Source organism: Salmo trutta, unplaced genomic scaffold (assembly GCF_901001165.1).
Source record: "Salmo trutta unplaced genomic scaffold, fSalTru1.1, whole genome shotgun sequence".
Taxonomy (NCBI): Eukaryota; Metazoa; Chordata; class Actinopteri; order Salmoniformes; family Salmonidae; genus Salmo; species Salmo trutta.
The window spans coordinates 14,705-30,000 of record NW_021823083.1 but is presented as its reverse complement, the minus strand read 5'-3'; the positions used below and the strand labels follow the sequence as shown (position 1 = coordinate 30,000).

General features: G+C 43.7%; 1 pseudogene; it reads right to left on the bottom strand.

Moving 5' to 3' along the window:
* Nucleotides 1-14,800, bottom strand: part of LOC115188800 (tumor protein 63 pseudogene) — a 20,855-nt pseudogene extending 6,055 nt beyond the window's left edge.
* Nucleotides 14,801-15,296: the final 496 nt, after the last annotated feature.

Below are 15,296 nucleotides of genomic sequence, written 5' to 3'. Positions count from 1 at the left end.
CCCTGAGCTGACAAGGTACAAATCTGTCGTTCTGCCCCCTGAACAAAGCAGTTAACCCACTGTTCCCCGGGGCGCCGATGACGTGGATGTCGATTAAGGCAGCCCCCCCGCACCTCTCTGATTCAGACGGTTAAATGAGGAAGACACATTTCAGTTGAAGGCATTCAGTTGTACTGACTAGGTATCCTTCCCTTTCATGTTCTCATATGTCATGATTCAGACCAGGGGTATATCAGTACTAGGGCTGGCATAAATAAATGGTGATTTAGGGTGGTGGTGTTCTGGTGTAAGATGCTCCAGCTCTCCTACAGGGACCCTGCCTCCTTCCTACCTCCCTACCTGGACTGTGTCCCAAATAACAACCTGTTCCCTGTTTAGTGCATTACTGTGGGTCCTGGTCCAAAGTACTGAATTATGGAGGGATTTATTTATGTGTGTGTGTGCGTGTGCGCGTGTGCGCGTGTACGTGGGTGGGTGTGTGTGCGCGTGTACGTGGGTGAGTGAGTGAGTGTTTTCACTAGCAGTTACCTGACAGCCACTAATTATCACAGAAGGCAAATGATCATTTTAATGAATAGCCAGATGCTGGCCAGAAACCGCAGATTAAACATCAAAGCCCTGTAGGGGTGGAGAGAAAGACTGGAGGTGGATGACATGACACGATAAGATGATGATTGTTCATTTCATACAAAGAGGGATATGAGAAGTCTACTTATATTATATTTCTGGAAAGAATGAAGACATCAAGGGTGAAGAATGAACGGATCAGGAATGAGAAAAAAAACCGAAGGAAGACGAAAGTCAAACAAGTCAACCAAAAAACATTCACCTACAGTCAGATGGTTTAATTGAGTGGAAGGGGAAGCTATCAACACTTTAAAAGAGACTCGGGCCTCCTCTCCTCTCCTCTCCTCTTCTCTCCTCTCCTCTCCTCTCCTCTTCTCTCCTCTTCCCTCCTCTTCTCTCCTCTCCTCTTCTCTCCTCTCCTCTCCTCTCCTCTTCTCTCCTCTCCTCTCCTCTCTCTCTCTCCTCTCCTCTTCTCTCCTCTCCTCTCCTCTCCTCTCCTCTCCTCTCCTCTCCTCTCCTCTCCTCTCCTCTTCTCTCCTCTTCCCTCCTCTTCTCTCCTCTCCTCTCCTCTCCTCTTCTCTCCTCTCCTCTTCTCTCCTCTTCTCTCCTCTCCTCTCCTCTTCTCTCCTCTCCTCTTCTCTCCTCTCCTCTCCTCTCCTCTCCTCTTCTCTCCTCTCCTCTTCCCTCCTCTCCTCTCCTCTCCTCTTCCCTCCTCTTCTCTCCTCTCCTCACCTCTCCTCTTCTCTCCTCTCCTCTTCTCTCCTCTTCTCTCCTCTCCTCTTCTCTCCTCTCCTCTCCTCTCCTCTCCTCTCCTCTTCTCTCCTCTCCTCTTCTCTCCTCTTCTCTCCTCTCCTCTTCCCTCCTCTCCTCTTCTCTCCTCTCCTCTTCTCTCCTCTTCCCTCCTCTCCTCTTCTCTCCTCTTCTCTCCTCTTCCCTCCTCTTCTCTCCTCTCCTCTTCTCTCCTCTTCTCTCCTCTTCCCTCCTCTTCTCTCCTCTTCCCTCCTCTTCCCTCCTCTTCCCTCCTCTTCTCTCCTCTTCCCTCCTCTTCTCTCCTCTCCTCTTCTCTCCTCTTCTCTCCTCTTCTCTCCTCTCCTCTCCTCTTCTCTCCTCTTCTCTCCTCTTCCCTCCTCTTCCCTCCTCTTCCCTCCTCTTCTCTCCTCTTCTCTCCTCTTCTCTCCTCTCCTCTCCTCTTCTCTCCTCTCCTCTTCTCTCCTCTTCTCTCCTCTTCTCTCCTCTCCTCTCCTCTCCTCTTCTCTCCTCTTCCTTTTAATCAGGTCTGATTCCACTGTAACACAGCAGCCATTTAATCACCACTTTAACTGCTCTTAAAAATTCCTTCTGTTTACAGCCGTCCTGCTCCTAGCCCTCTGAGGCCAATAGGGATTAAGATGTAATTTTGGACACAGTCACAGTAAATCAAACTCCTTGATGTCCTCAAAAGCCTTTAATAAAGCTGGTGAAATGGTGGCTGCTCAGATGGAAGGCAGTCTGTTCTGTTCCAGGTCTCGGGGGATGTTTCTTTGTCTAAGGCAGGCAGGTAGATTCTGGAGTCAGCATTTCAACATTTCAGCCCGTTAGGGAAAACTAGACGAGTCCTAAATGGTACAATGTTCCTTATGTAGTGCACTACTTTTGACCAGGGTCCATAGGGTAGTGCACTACTTTTAACCAGGGTCCATAGGGTAGTGCACTACTTTTGACCAGGGTCCATAGGGTAGTGCACTACTTTTGACAAGGGTCCTTAGGGTAGTGAACTACTTTTGACCAGGGTCCATAGGGTAGTGCACTACTTTTGACCAGGGTCCATAGGGTAGTGCACTACTTTTGACCAGGGTCCATAGGGCGGCTGTCATGGGGGAGGGGGGACAACGTTCCATAGGACACAAGCCCATAGAGATCTGTTAAAAAGTAGTGCACACAACCACATAGGGAAGAAGGGTGCCATTTGGGAAGAGCTACCCTGGACTGTTCACACAACCACATAGGGAGAAGGGTGCCATTTGGGAAGAGCTACCCTGGACTGTTCAGAGTGATAGCCTGTTGATTCCTCAGCAGGAATCCAAACGATGTTGATTATGCGGAGAGAGACGCATATCAGGGATTCTTCACATACAAACAGCAGAAGGTCTTATTTAAAAAGTCAGCAGCGTTACTGCATCTTGTTATCCACAGTGACCTCTGTATCACTAGAACTATTCGGATTGGTACATACTAGACATGTAATGTAGAAGCAGTGACGTTCTTATGACAGTTTAAAAAAAATAAAAAATAAGTATTTTACCACTCTCCTCATCGATCAGTCGCCATAGTTCCAGGATCGTGAGTTTCTATAGGCTATTTAGGGTGAGGATTCTAACCAATCAGATACGTCTGAGATCCAGTACAGTAGTCCTCTACATTATTCCACATGTTGACCAATCAGATTTACTTTTACTGGTAACTTTGTTCTGTCAAGAAATGAGTAAACGGGAAATCTACTACTTCTGCCCTAGAGCTTCCTGCCCTAGAGCTTCCTGCCCTAGAGCTTCCTACCCTAGAGCTTCCTGCCCTAGAGCTTCCTACCCTAGAGCTTCCTGCCCTAGAGCTTCCTGCCCTAGAGCTTCTGCCCTAGAGCTTCCTGCCCTAGAGCTTCTGCCCTAGAGCTTCCTGCCCTAGAGCTTCCTGCCCTAGAGCTTCCTGCCCTAGAGCTTCCTGCCCTAGAGCTTCTGCCCTAGAGCTTCCTACATAGAAATATAATGAATCAAACAGTCAAATTACCAGAGTAAGCAGTTCCAAGCCCTTTCAATAGATTATATTTATATGGTTTGGATCAATGACTCATTATCACGTCTTCTGGAAGATTATGGCAGAGAGAGAGAGAGAGAGAGAGAGAGAGAGAGAGAGAGAGAGAGAGAGAGAGAGAGAGAGAGAGAGAGCTGCTGCTTCTTCAACTCTTACTAACTCATTACCAACAGGAGAAAGTACAGAGACAGGGGAGGTCAGTAATCTGATTTATTCTCTTTACAATAGCTGATAGTTTTATGAGCATGAGGCAATTGATCACCTCAAGTACTTTGAACTGCCTGTAAATGACAGGGGAATAGAGGAGAGATGGGGGGGGGGATAACTGCCATTCCAGCCTCTCATCTTTTCTGACCTGCACCTGTGGACCTTGGGTCAGTCCCCTGGGTGGTGGTGAGTGACCAGGGGGAGGGAGGGGCATTAACCTGCCCTGTGGACCTTGGGTCAGTCCCCTGGGTGGTGGTGAGTGACCAGGGGGAGGGAGGGGCATTAACCTGCCCTGTGGACCTTGGGTCAGTCCCCTGGGTGGTGGTGAGTGACCAGGGGGAGGGAGGGGCATTAACCTGCCCTGTGGACCTTGGGTCAGTCCCCTGGGTGGTGGTGAGTGACCAGGGGGAGGGAGGGGCATTAACCTGCCCTGTGGACCTTGGGTCAGTCCCCTGGGTGGTGGTGAGTGACCAGGGGGAGGGAGGGGCATTAACCTGCCCTGTGGCTCAGTTGGTAGAGCATGGTGTGTGCAACGCCAGGGTTGTGGGTTCGACTCCCACGGGGGGGCCAGTACAAAAAAAATGTATGAAATGTATGCACTCACTACTATAAGTCGCTCTGGATAAGAGTGTCTGCTAAATGACTAAAATGTAAATTAACAGAGCTAGCAGGGTGGGGGGGACTGTAGGTCTGTGCTGACTGGGTAGGAGACTGACAGAGTGTCTAATCTATCTACACCTCATATATACCTGCCGGGGTGGGCAGAACATGGAATTTTATCAACATGCAACACACCATTAAAGCAATTAGGAGTGGCGACTAAACAGCAGCGAATGGCCCACCGCAATCTGACGCGGAACCTCCCTGGAGAAGGGGTAGAACCTGATACCTCACATTGGGATCTGCTTCCCAAATGCCACCCTGTTCTCAACACATTTTTAAACCATGGGCTACATTTGAACATTTTACGTCATTTAGCAGACACTCTTATCCAGAGGGACTTACAGGAGCCATTGGGATTAAGTGCCTCGCTCAAGGACACATTGGCAGATTTTTCACTGAGTTGGCTCGGGGATTCCAACCAGCGACCATTCGGTTACTGGCCCCTCGCTCTTAACCGCTGGGCTACCTGCCACCCTATGGACTCAGGTCAAAAGTAGTGCACTATATAGGGAATAGGGTACAATTCGGGACGAAGCCAGAGGGGATGTAGGTGGAAAGAGAGACCCCACGCTTTAATACCCACCACTCACTAAATTTAAAAGAGTTTTGCTGCCATCTGAGAAACCATCAGGGATCCTAAAGGAGATGGCAGGTTAGATACCAGAGAAGTTTTATTTACGACTTCACAATAAAAGTTCTCCAGCAACATTATTTAGAACACTTAGTTAACGTCACAATATGCACGATCGTTCATTTAAGCAATAAGGCCCGAGGGGGTGTGGTATATGGCCAATATACCACGGCTAAAGGCTGTTCTTAGGCACGACGCATCGCGGAGTTCCTGGATACAGCCCTTAGCCTTCGTATATTGGCCATATAGTATCACAAACCCCCAAGGTGCCATATTGCTACTAGCAACTGGTTACGAACATAATTAGAGCAGTAAAAATAAATGTTTTGTCATATCCGTGGTATACGGTCTTATATACCATGGCTGTCAGCCAATTAGTATTCAAGGCTCGAACCACCCAGTTTATAATCTTAAATAAACCGTTAAGTAAATACTGTTCTTAGGCTAACTGGTATGATCGTTTTGTGAATGCTCCTCTACTCCTGTTGATCACATACCCCCTGTTCTTCCTGTTACTTATATGCAAATTATTTCTGTCTCTTCTCAAGGAAATGACACGTCTGTGAGAACATTCCAAACCAAAGATGTGGATGTGAATATCTATGAGACATCTTATAGTCTCCAAACCCCTTGGGAAAAATATTGAATTCCGCCAAAGTTCTCTTTCAATATTCCTCTTATCATAGAAGCACTGTAGCTTTTCCTAAGTACAGTCAGTCTTGTGTGACTGGATAAAAAATAATGGAACTCATTTTTTCCCCTCTATTTTGCAAAGCCCTATTGTGAGCAAGAGTGGTGAACTGACCCCAGATTAAAACCCAACAAAATGGGGGTCTTAGATCTCAGCATACTCGGCCTTGTCTCAGGATGGTAAGTTGGGGGTTGAAGATATCCCTCTAGTGGTGTGGGGGCTGTGCTTTGGCAAAGTGGGTGGGGCTATATCCTGCCTGTTTGACCCTGTCCAGGGGTATCGTCGGACGGGGCCACAGTGTCTCCCGACTTCTCCTGTCTCAGCCTCCAGTATTTATGCCTCAATAGTTTATGTGTCGGGGTCAGTCTGTTATATGTGGAGTATTTCTCCTGTCTTATCCGGTGTCCTGTGTGAATTTAAGTATGCTCTCTCTAATTCTCTCTCTTTCGCTCTCTCTCTCTCTCTTGCTCTCTCTCACTCTCTCTCTCTCTGTCTCTTTCTCTCTGAGGACCTGAGCCCTAGGACCATGCCTCAGGACTACCTGGCCTGATGACTCCTTGCTGTCCCCAGTCCACCTGGTCGTACTGCTGCTCCAGTTTCAACTGTTCTGCCTGCGGCTATGGAACCCTGACCTGTTCACCGGACGTGCTACCTGTCCCAGACGTGCTGTTTTCAACTCTTTAGAGACAGCAGGAGCGGTAGAGATACTCTGAATGATCGGCTATGAAAAGCCAACTGACATTTACTCCTGAGGTGCTGACCTGTTTCACCCTCTACAACCACTGTGATTATTATTATTTGACCCTGTTGGTCATCTATGAACATTTGAACATCTTGGCCATGTTCTGTTATAATCTCCACCCGGCACAGCCAGAAGAGGACTGGCCACCCCTCATAGCCTGGTTCCTCTCTAGGTTTCTTCCTAGGTTCTGGCCTTTCTAGGGAGTTTTTCCTAGCCACCGTGCTTCTACACCTGCATTGCATGCTGTTTGGGGTTTTAGGCAGGATTTCTGTACAGCACTTTGTGACATCAGCTGATGTAAGAAGGGCTATATAAATACATTTGATTGATCACACCAGACTGTCATCCCACCAGACTGTCATCACACCAGGAGACTGTCATCACAACAGGAGACTGTCATCACACCAGACTGTCATCACACCAGGAGACTGTCATCAGACCAGACTGTCATCAGACCAGACTGTCATCACACCAGGAGACTGTCATCAGACCAGACTGTCATCACACCAGGAGACTGTCATCACACCAGGAGACTGTCATCACACCAGGAGACTGTCATCACACCAGACTGTCATCACACCAGGAAACTGTCATCACGCCAGACTGTCATCACGCCAGACTGTCATCACACCGGGAGACTGTCATCACACCAGACTGTCATCACACCAGACTGTCATCACACCGGGAGACTGTCATCACACCAGACTGTCATCACACCAGGAAACTGTCATCACGCCAGACTGTCATCACACCAGACTGTCATCACACCAGACTGTCATCACGCCAGACTGTCATCTTTACAGACAAACTAATGGAACCAATAAACATGCAAACAAATAAACACACTGTCCTTTATGTTTAGTGTCATTAGCAGACAGTTCTGAACTGTTCAACTGCACAAAAAGCATATTACAAAAATATCTTAATGACAATTTTCATAAAACTATGAAGATAAAAGAAATGTGACTGAAATTCAGAAAGATTGACGTTAGGTAGGACTGTAATACAAGTATATTCTAGCCTCGACAAAAATGATTTGACTTGCTGAAAGTGAAGCGATATTTGAAAGGGATTATATAATCATAAATAAACAAACAAAACCCTTACTGACTAAATGATAGTCGCTAGTTGTCACGACCATTATCTGTCATTAGGAAAAAAGAACATGGATAACTTTCTATCATGTCATTTCTTTCTCGAAGACCAGAAGGTATTATTTGCTTTTCCAGATGGTTATTTTAGCAGAGAATAGACCCTTATTTAATGCCTATGTCACACCTGTAATTCTAACTGCCAAAACATCTGTAAACCCTACATTTCTGTTTCCAGTAAATTATATAGTGGCTCCATTTTGGACAACCCAAAATAAATCATTTTAGTGATCCTCATGTAGCTTACTCATACAAACATTTTACGTTCTTTACATTATTCCATTTAACCATCTTGAACTATGATACATTATTTTAGGCTATATTGTATCCATACCAAGGGACATTTTCCTGTTCATAAACAACACGTGAATCCACCTCTGCTCCACAATGCTCATCAAATCACAGCTCCCATCTCCAGATCCACCCCTCAATCACAACCACCATTTTATCTACTGTCTCCAAAAGAAATCAAACTCAGAAATACACAAGACAAACTCAAACAATAAAGTTGAAAGACAATTTGGGGAGACGAATCAGAGATTATTATATTAATTTACATTTCTGTAATTCAACAATTAGGTAATCAAATAAAATCAAAGCCTAAAATCACAGCAAAGCAATGCAATCCATGCCTTAATTAATGAACCCTCATAGTCTTGTCTAATAAATGTTAAAACCATTAAAACCATGATGGAACTATTAGAGCTAAAGTAACTATTGGAGCTATAGAAACTAATGGAACTATTGGAGCTAATGAAACTATTGGAACTAATGGAACTATTGGAGCTAATGGAACTATTGGAACTAATGGAACTATTGGAGCTAATGGAACTATTGGAACTAATGGAACTATTGGAGCTAATGGAACTAATGGAGCTAATGGAGCTAATGGAACTACTGGAGCATTTGGAACTATTGGAACTACTGGAACTATTGGAGCTAATGGAAGTATTGGAGCTAATGGAACTAATGGAGCTAATGGAACTACTGGAGCTAATGGAACTAATGGAGCTAATGGAACTACTGGAACTATTGGAGCTAATGGAACTATTGGAGCTAATGGAACCATTGGAGCTAATGGAGCTAATGGAACTATTGGAGCTAATGGAACTATTGGAACTAAGGGAACTATTGGAGCTAATGGAACTATTGGAGCTAATGGAGCTAATGGAACTAATGGAACTATTGGAACGAATGGAATCTATTGGAGCTAATGGAACTACTGGAGCATTTGGAACTACTGGAGCATTTGGAACTATTGGAGCTACTGGAACTAATGGAGCAAATGGAAATACTGGAAGTATTGGAGCTAATGGAACTACTGGAACTAATGGAAGTATTGGAGCTAATGGAACTATTGGAACTAATGGAACTATTGGAGCTAATGGAACTAATGGAGCTAATGGAACTACTGGAACTATTGGAGCTAATGGAAGTATTGGAGCTAATGGAACTATTGTAACTATTGGAGCTAATGGAACCATTGTAGCTAATGGAACTATTGGAGCTAATGGAACTACTGGAGCTAATGGAGCTATTGGAGCTAATGGAGCTATTGGAGCTAATGGAACTGATGGAGCTAATGGAACTATTGGAGCTACTGGAACTACTAGAGCTAATGGAACTATTGGAGCTAATGGAACTATTGGAGCTAATGGAACTTTTGGAGCTAATTGAAATACTGGAGCTAATGGAACTATTGGAGCATTTGGAACTACTGGAGCTACTGGAACTACTGGAGCTAATGGAACTTTTAGAGCTAATGGAAATACTGGAGCTTATCGAACTATTGGAGCATTTGGAACTATTGGAGCTAATGGAACCATTGGAACTAATGGAACTACTGGAGCTAATGGAACTATTGGAACTAATGGAACTATTGGAGCAAATGGAACTACTGGAGCATTTGGAACTACTGGAGCTACTAGAACTATTGGAGCTAATGAAACTATTGGAGCATTCGGAACTACTGGAGCTACTGGAACTACTGGAGCTACTGGAACAATTGGAGCTAATGGAACTATTGGGGCAATAGTAACTATTGGAGCTATTGGAGCTAATGGAACTACTGGAGCTAATGGAACTACTGGAGCAATTGGAACTACTGGAACTATTAGAACTATTGGAACTTTTGGAACTATTGGAACTATTGGAGCTAATGGAACTATTGGAGCTAATGGAACTATTGGAGCTAATGGAACTATTGGAGCTAATGGAACTATTGGAGCTAATGGAACCATTGTAGCTAATGGAGCTAATGGAACTATTGGAGCTAATGGAGCTAATGGAACTATTGGAGCTAATGGAACTACTGGAGCTAATGGAACTATTGGAGCTAATGGAACTAATGGAGCTAATGGAACTACTGGAACTATTGGAGCTAATAGAACTATTGGAGCTAATGGAACTATTGTAACTATTGCAGCTAATGGAACCATTGTAGCTAATGGAACCATTGTAGCTAATGGAACTACTGGAGCTAATGGAACTATTGGAGCTAATGGAACTATTGGAGCTAATGGAAATACTGGAGCTAATGGAACTATTGAAGCATTTGGAACTTTTGGAACTAATGGAACTGCTGGAGCTAATGGAACTATTGGAGATAATGGAACTATTGGAGCTAATGGAACTACTGGAGCTAATGGAACTAATGGAGCTAATGGAACTACTGGAACTATTGGAGCTAATGGAAGTATTGGAGCTAATGGAACTATTGTAACTATTGGAGCTAATGGAACCATTGGAGCTAATGGAACTACTGGAGCTAATGGAGCTATTGGAGCTAATGGAGCTATTGGAGCTACTGGAACTACTGGAGCTAATGGAACTACTGGAGCTAATGGAGCTATTGGAGCTAATGGAGCTATTGGAGCTAATGGAACTAATGGAACTACTGGAGCTATTGGAGCTAATGGAACTATTGGAGCTAATGGAAATACTGGAGCTAATGGAACTATTGGAGCATTTGGAACTATTGGAACTAATGGAACTACTGGAGCTAATGGAACTATTGGAACTAATGGAACTATTGGAACTAATGGAATCTATTGGAGCTAATGGAACTATTTGAACTAATGGAACTATTGGAACTAATGGAATCTATTGGAGCTAATGGAACTACTGGAGCATTTGGAACTATTGGAGCTATTGGAACTATTGGAACTAATGGAACTATTGGAGGTAATGGAACTATTGGAGCATTTGGAACTATTGGAGCTAATGGAACTATTGGAGCTAATGGAACTATTGGAGCTACTGGAACTACTGGAGCTAATGGAACTACTGGAGCTAATGGAACTATTGGAGCTACTGGAACTATTGGAGCTAATGGAACAACTGGAGCATTTGGAACTACTGGAGCTACTGGAACTATTGGAGCTAATGGAACTATTGGAGCTACTGGAACTATTGGAGCTAATGGAACTATTGGAGCTACTGGAACTATTGGAGCAAATGGAACTACTGGAGCATTTGGAACTACTGGAGCTACTGGAACTATTGGAGCTAATGGAACTATTGGAGCTACTGGAACTATTGGAGCAAATGGAACTACTGGAGCATTGGGAACTACTGGAGCTACTGGAGCTATTGGAGCTAATGGAACTATTGGAGCTACTGGAACTATTGGAGCTAATGGAACTATTGGAGCTACTGGAACTATTGGAGTAAATGGAACTACTGGAGCATTTGGAACTACTGGAGCTACTGGAACTATTGGAGCTAATGGAACTATTGGAGCTACTGGAACTATTGGAGCAAATGGAACTACTGGAGCATTTGGAACTACTGGAGCTACTGGAACTATTGGAGCTAATGGAACTATTGGAGCTAATGGAACTATTGGAGCTAATGGAACTTTTGGAGCTAATTGAAATACTGGAGCTAATGGAACTATTGGAGCATTTGGAAGTATTGGAGCTAATGGAACTATTGGAACTAATGGAACTACTGGAGCTAATGGAACTATTGGAGCTAATGGAACTATTGGAGCTAATGGAACTTTTAGAGCTAATGGAAATACTGGAGCTTATCGAACTATTGGAGCATTTGGAACTATTGGAGCTAATGGAACTATTGGAACTAATGGAATTACTGGAGCTAATGGAACTATTGGAGCTAATGGAACTAATGGAACTACTGGAGCATTTGGAACTACTGGAGCTACTGGAACTATTGGAGCTAATGGAACTAATGGCGCTAATGGAACTATTGGAGCTACTGGAACTATTGGAGCAAATGGAACTACTGGAGCATTTGGAACTACTGGAGCTACTGGAGCTAATGGAACTATTGGAGCTAATGGAACTATTGGAGCAATAGTAGCTATCTGAGCTATTGAAGCTAATGGAACTACTGGAGCTAATGGAACTACTGGAGCAATTGGAACTACTGGAACTATTAGAACTATTGGAACTATTGGAGCTATTGGAACTACTGGAACTATTAGAACTATTGGAGCTATTAGAACTACTGGAGTTATTGGAACTATTGGAGCTAATGGAACTATTGGAGCTAATGGAACTATTGGAGCTAATTGAACTATTGGAGCTAATGGAACTATTGGAGCTAATGGAACCATTGTAGCTAATGGAACTATTGGAGCATTTGGAACTTTTGGAACTAATGGAACTGCTGGAGCTAATGGAACTATTGGAGATAATGGAACTATTGGAGCTAATGGAACTACTGGAGCTAATGGAACTAATGGAGCTAATGGAACTACTGGAACTATTGGAGCTAATGGAAGTATTGGAGCTAATGGAACTATTGTACCTATTGGAGCTAATGGAACCATTGGAGCTAATGGAACTACTGGAGCTAATGGAGCTATTGGAGCTAATGGAGCTATTGGAGCTAATGGAGCTATTGGAGCTAATGGAACTAATGGAGCTAATGGAACTAATGGAGCTAATGGAACTACTGGAACTATTGGAGCTAATGGAAGTATTGGAGCTAATGGAACTATTGTACCTATTGGAGCTAATGGAACCATTGGAGCTAATGGAACTACTGGAGCTAATGGAGCTATTGGAGCTAATGGAGCTATTGGAGCTAATGGAGCTATTGGAGCTAATGGAACTAATGGAGCTAATGGAACTAATGGAGCTAATGGAACTACTGGAACTATTGGAGCTAATGGAAGTATTGGAGCTAATGGAACTATTGTACCTATTGGAGCTAATGGAACCATTGGAGCTAATGGAACAACTGGAGCTAATGGAGCTATTGGAGCTAATGGAGCTATTGGAGCATTTGGAACTACTGGAGCTACTGGAGCTATTGGAGCTAATGGAACTATTGGAGCTACTGGAACTATTGGAGCAAATGGAACTACTGGAGCATTTGGAACTACTGGAGCTACTGGAACTATTGGAGCTAATGGAACTATTGGAGCTACTGGAACTATTGGAGCAAATGGAACTACTGGAGCATTTGGAACTACTGGAGCTACTGGAACTATTGGAGCTAATGGAACTATTGGAGCTAATGGAACTATTGGAACAATAGTAACTATTGGAGCTATTGGAGCTAATGGAACTACTGGAGCTAATGGAACTATTGGAGCTAATGGAACTTTTGGAGCTAATTGAAATACTGGAGCTAATGGAACTATTGGAGCATTTGGAAGTATTGGAGCTAATGGAACTATTGGAACTAATGGAACTACTGGAGCTAATGGAACTATTGGAGCTAATGGAACTATTGGAGCTAATGGAACTTTTAGAGCTAATGGAAATACTGGAGCTTATCGAACTATTGGAATATTTGGAACTATTGGAGCTAATGGAACTATTGGAACTAATGGAATTACTGGAGCTAATGGAACTATTGGAGCTAATGGAACTAATGGAACTACTGGAGCATTTGGAACTACTGGAGCTACTGGAACTATTGGAGCTAATGGAACTAATGGCGCTAATGGAACTATTGGAGCTACTGGAACTATTGGAGCAAATGGAACTACTGGAGCATTTGGAACTACTGGAGCTACTGGAGCTAATGGAACTATTGGAGCTAATGGAACTATTGGAGCAATAGTAACTATCTGAGCTATTGAAGCTAATGGAACTACTGGAGCTAATGGAACTACTGGAGCAATTGGAACTACTGGAACTATTAGAACTATTGGAACTATTGGAGCTATTGGAACTACTGGAACTATTAGAACTATTGGAGCTATTAGAACTACTGGAGTTATTGGAACTATTGGAGCTAATGGAACTATTGGAGCTAATGGAACTATTGGAGCTAATTGAACTATTGGAGCTGATGGAACTATTGGAGCTAATGGAACCATTGTAGCTAATGGAGCTAATGGAACTATTGGAGCTAATGGAACTACTGGAGCTATTGGAGATAATGGAACTACTGGAGCTATTGGAGATAATGGAGCTAATGGAACTATTGGAGATAATGGAACTACTGGAGCTATTGGAGATAATGGAACTACTGGAACTAATGGAACTATTGGAGCTAATGGAGCTAATGGAGTTAATGGAACTACTGGAACTAATGGAAACATGGTGAGTCAGTAGTTCTGATTTCAGATGTTAACAGGGCTAATGGCAGAGTCCAGGGCCACATCTCAGCAGGACAGGGTATCGGAGCAGAGCAGCCATTTCATATAGCGCCTCTTCCACTATTTAACAAACACTCCAGGTGTTTACATTCCCCTGCACACACACACACACACACGCACGCACGCACGCACGCACACACACACACACACACACACACACACACACACACACACACACACAACCCCGCACACACGCAGACAAACACATACAAAGCCACTGAATCGAAACACAAACGAAAAGTCATCTGCTGCCTAAACATCTTTCTCCATTTGTTTGTCTGTGAGTGCCACAGACAGATTTAAAATAATCACTTTGTTTTTAACTATTTCAACTTTTTCAAATTCCTTCTTTATGTTAAAGCCCCTATACCACCACTAAGCCCTAAGCCGCCAATAAACTCCGACACCGAATCACATCAAAAAGATTTCATGGGGTGAAAATATATAAAATATAAAAATGGCAGTAACAGTACTATAAAGTATTGATATATTTAGCATTTCACCAGTCCCACCATGGAGCTCCAGAAGCTCCATGAAGCCAAGGAGACGTTAGCGGTCCCTGATGCCCCAGTAGGAGCCTCCTCCCTGGCTCTTACCTCGCTGTATGACGTGGGCGTCCCCGTCTCCAAATACAACATGTTGGCGCTGAGGTTGAGCAGTACTGCTGCTGTGTGCTCCACAGACTCCAGGATGAATCTACACTTCTGGTCCCTGTCTCAGTCTGAATGAGTGAGTGGCTATGAGGACTATGGATGACAACAGAACAGGACAGGCAAAGAGTCTCTATAGGAATCTATGGGAAGGAGATATATACTGGGGGGGGGGGGGGGGTTGAGAGGAGGAGGGGTCTAAGGAGCTACCTGTCCAATACCTGGGGTGTTGAGTCCACACCCATCTCCTTGACTACCTCTCTCTCTCTGCTAAGACAGACAAACAGCTCACTCAGTTCATTCCATTCAATACAGTCAGTACAGTTAATACAGTTCACTCAGTTCATTCCATTCAATACAATCGGTACAGTTAATACAGTTCACTCAGTTCATTCCATTCAATACAATCAGTACAGTTAATACAGCTCACTCAGTTCATTCCATTCAATACAATCAGTACAGTTAATACAGCTCACTCAGTTCATTCCATTCTATACAATCGGGACATTTAATACAGTGATTGCTTTCAATGCAACCTGATTTATATCAACTTTACTGCACATTTCAGTTAGTCCTATCATTTTCTAAGGTAAAAACACTTCTGATTTGATACATTATCCACTTCTCTGT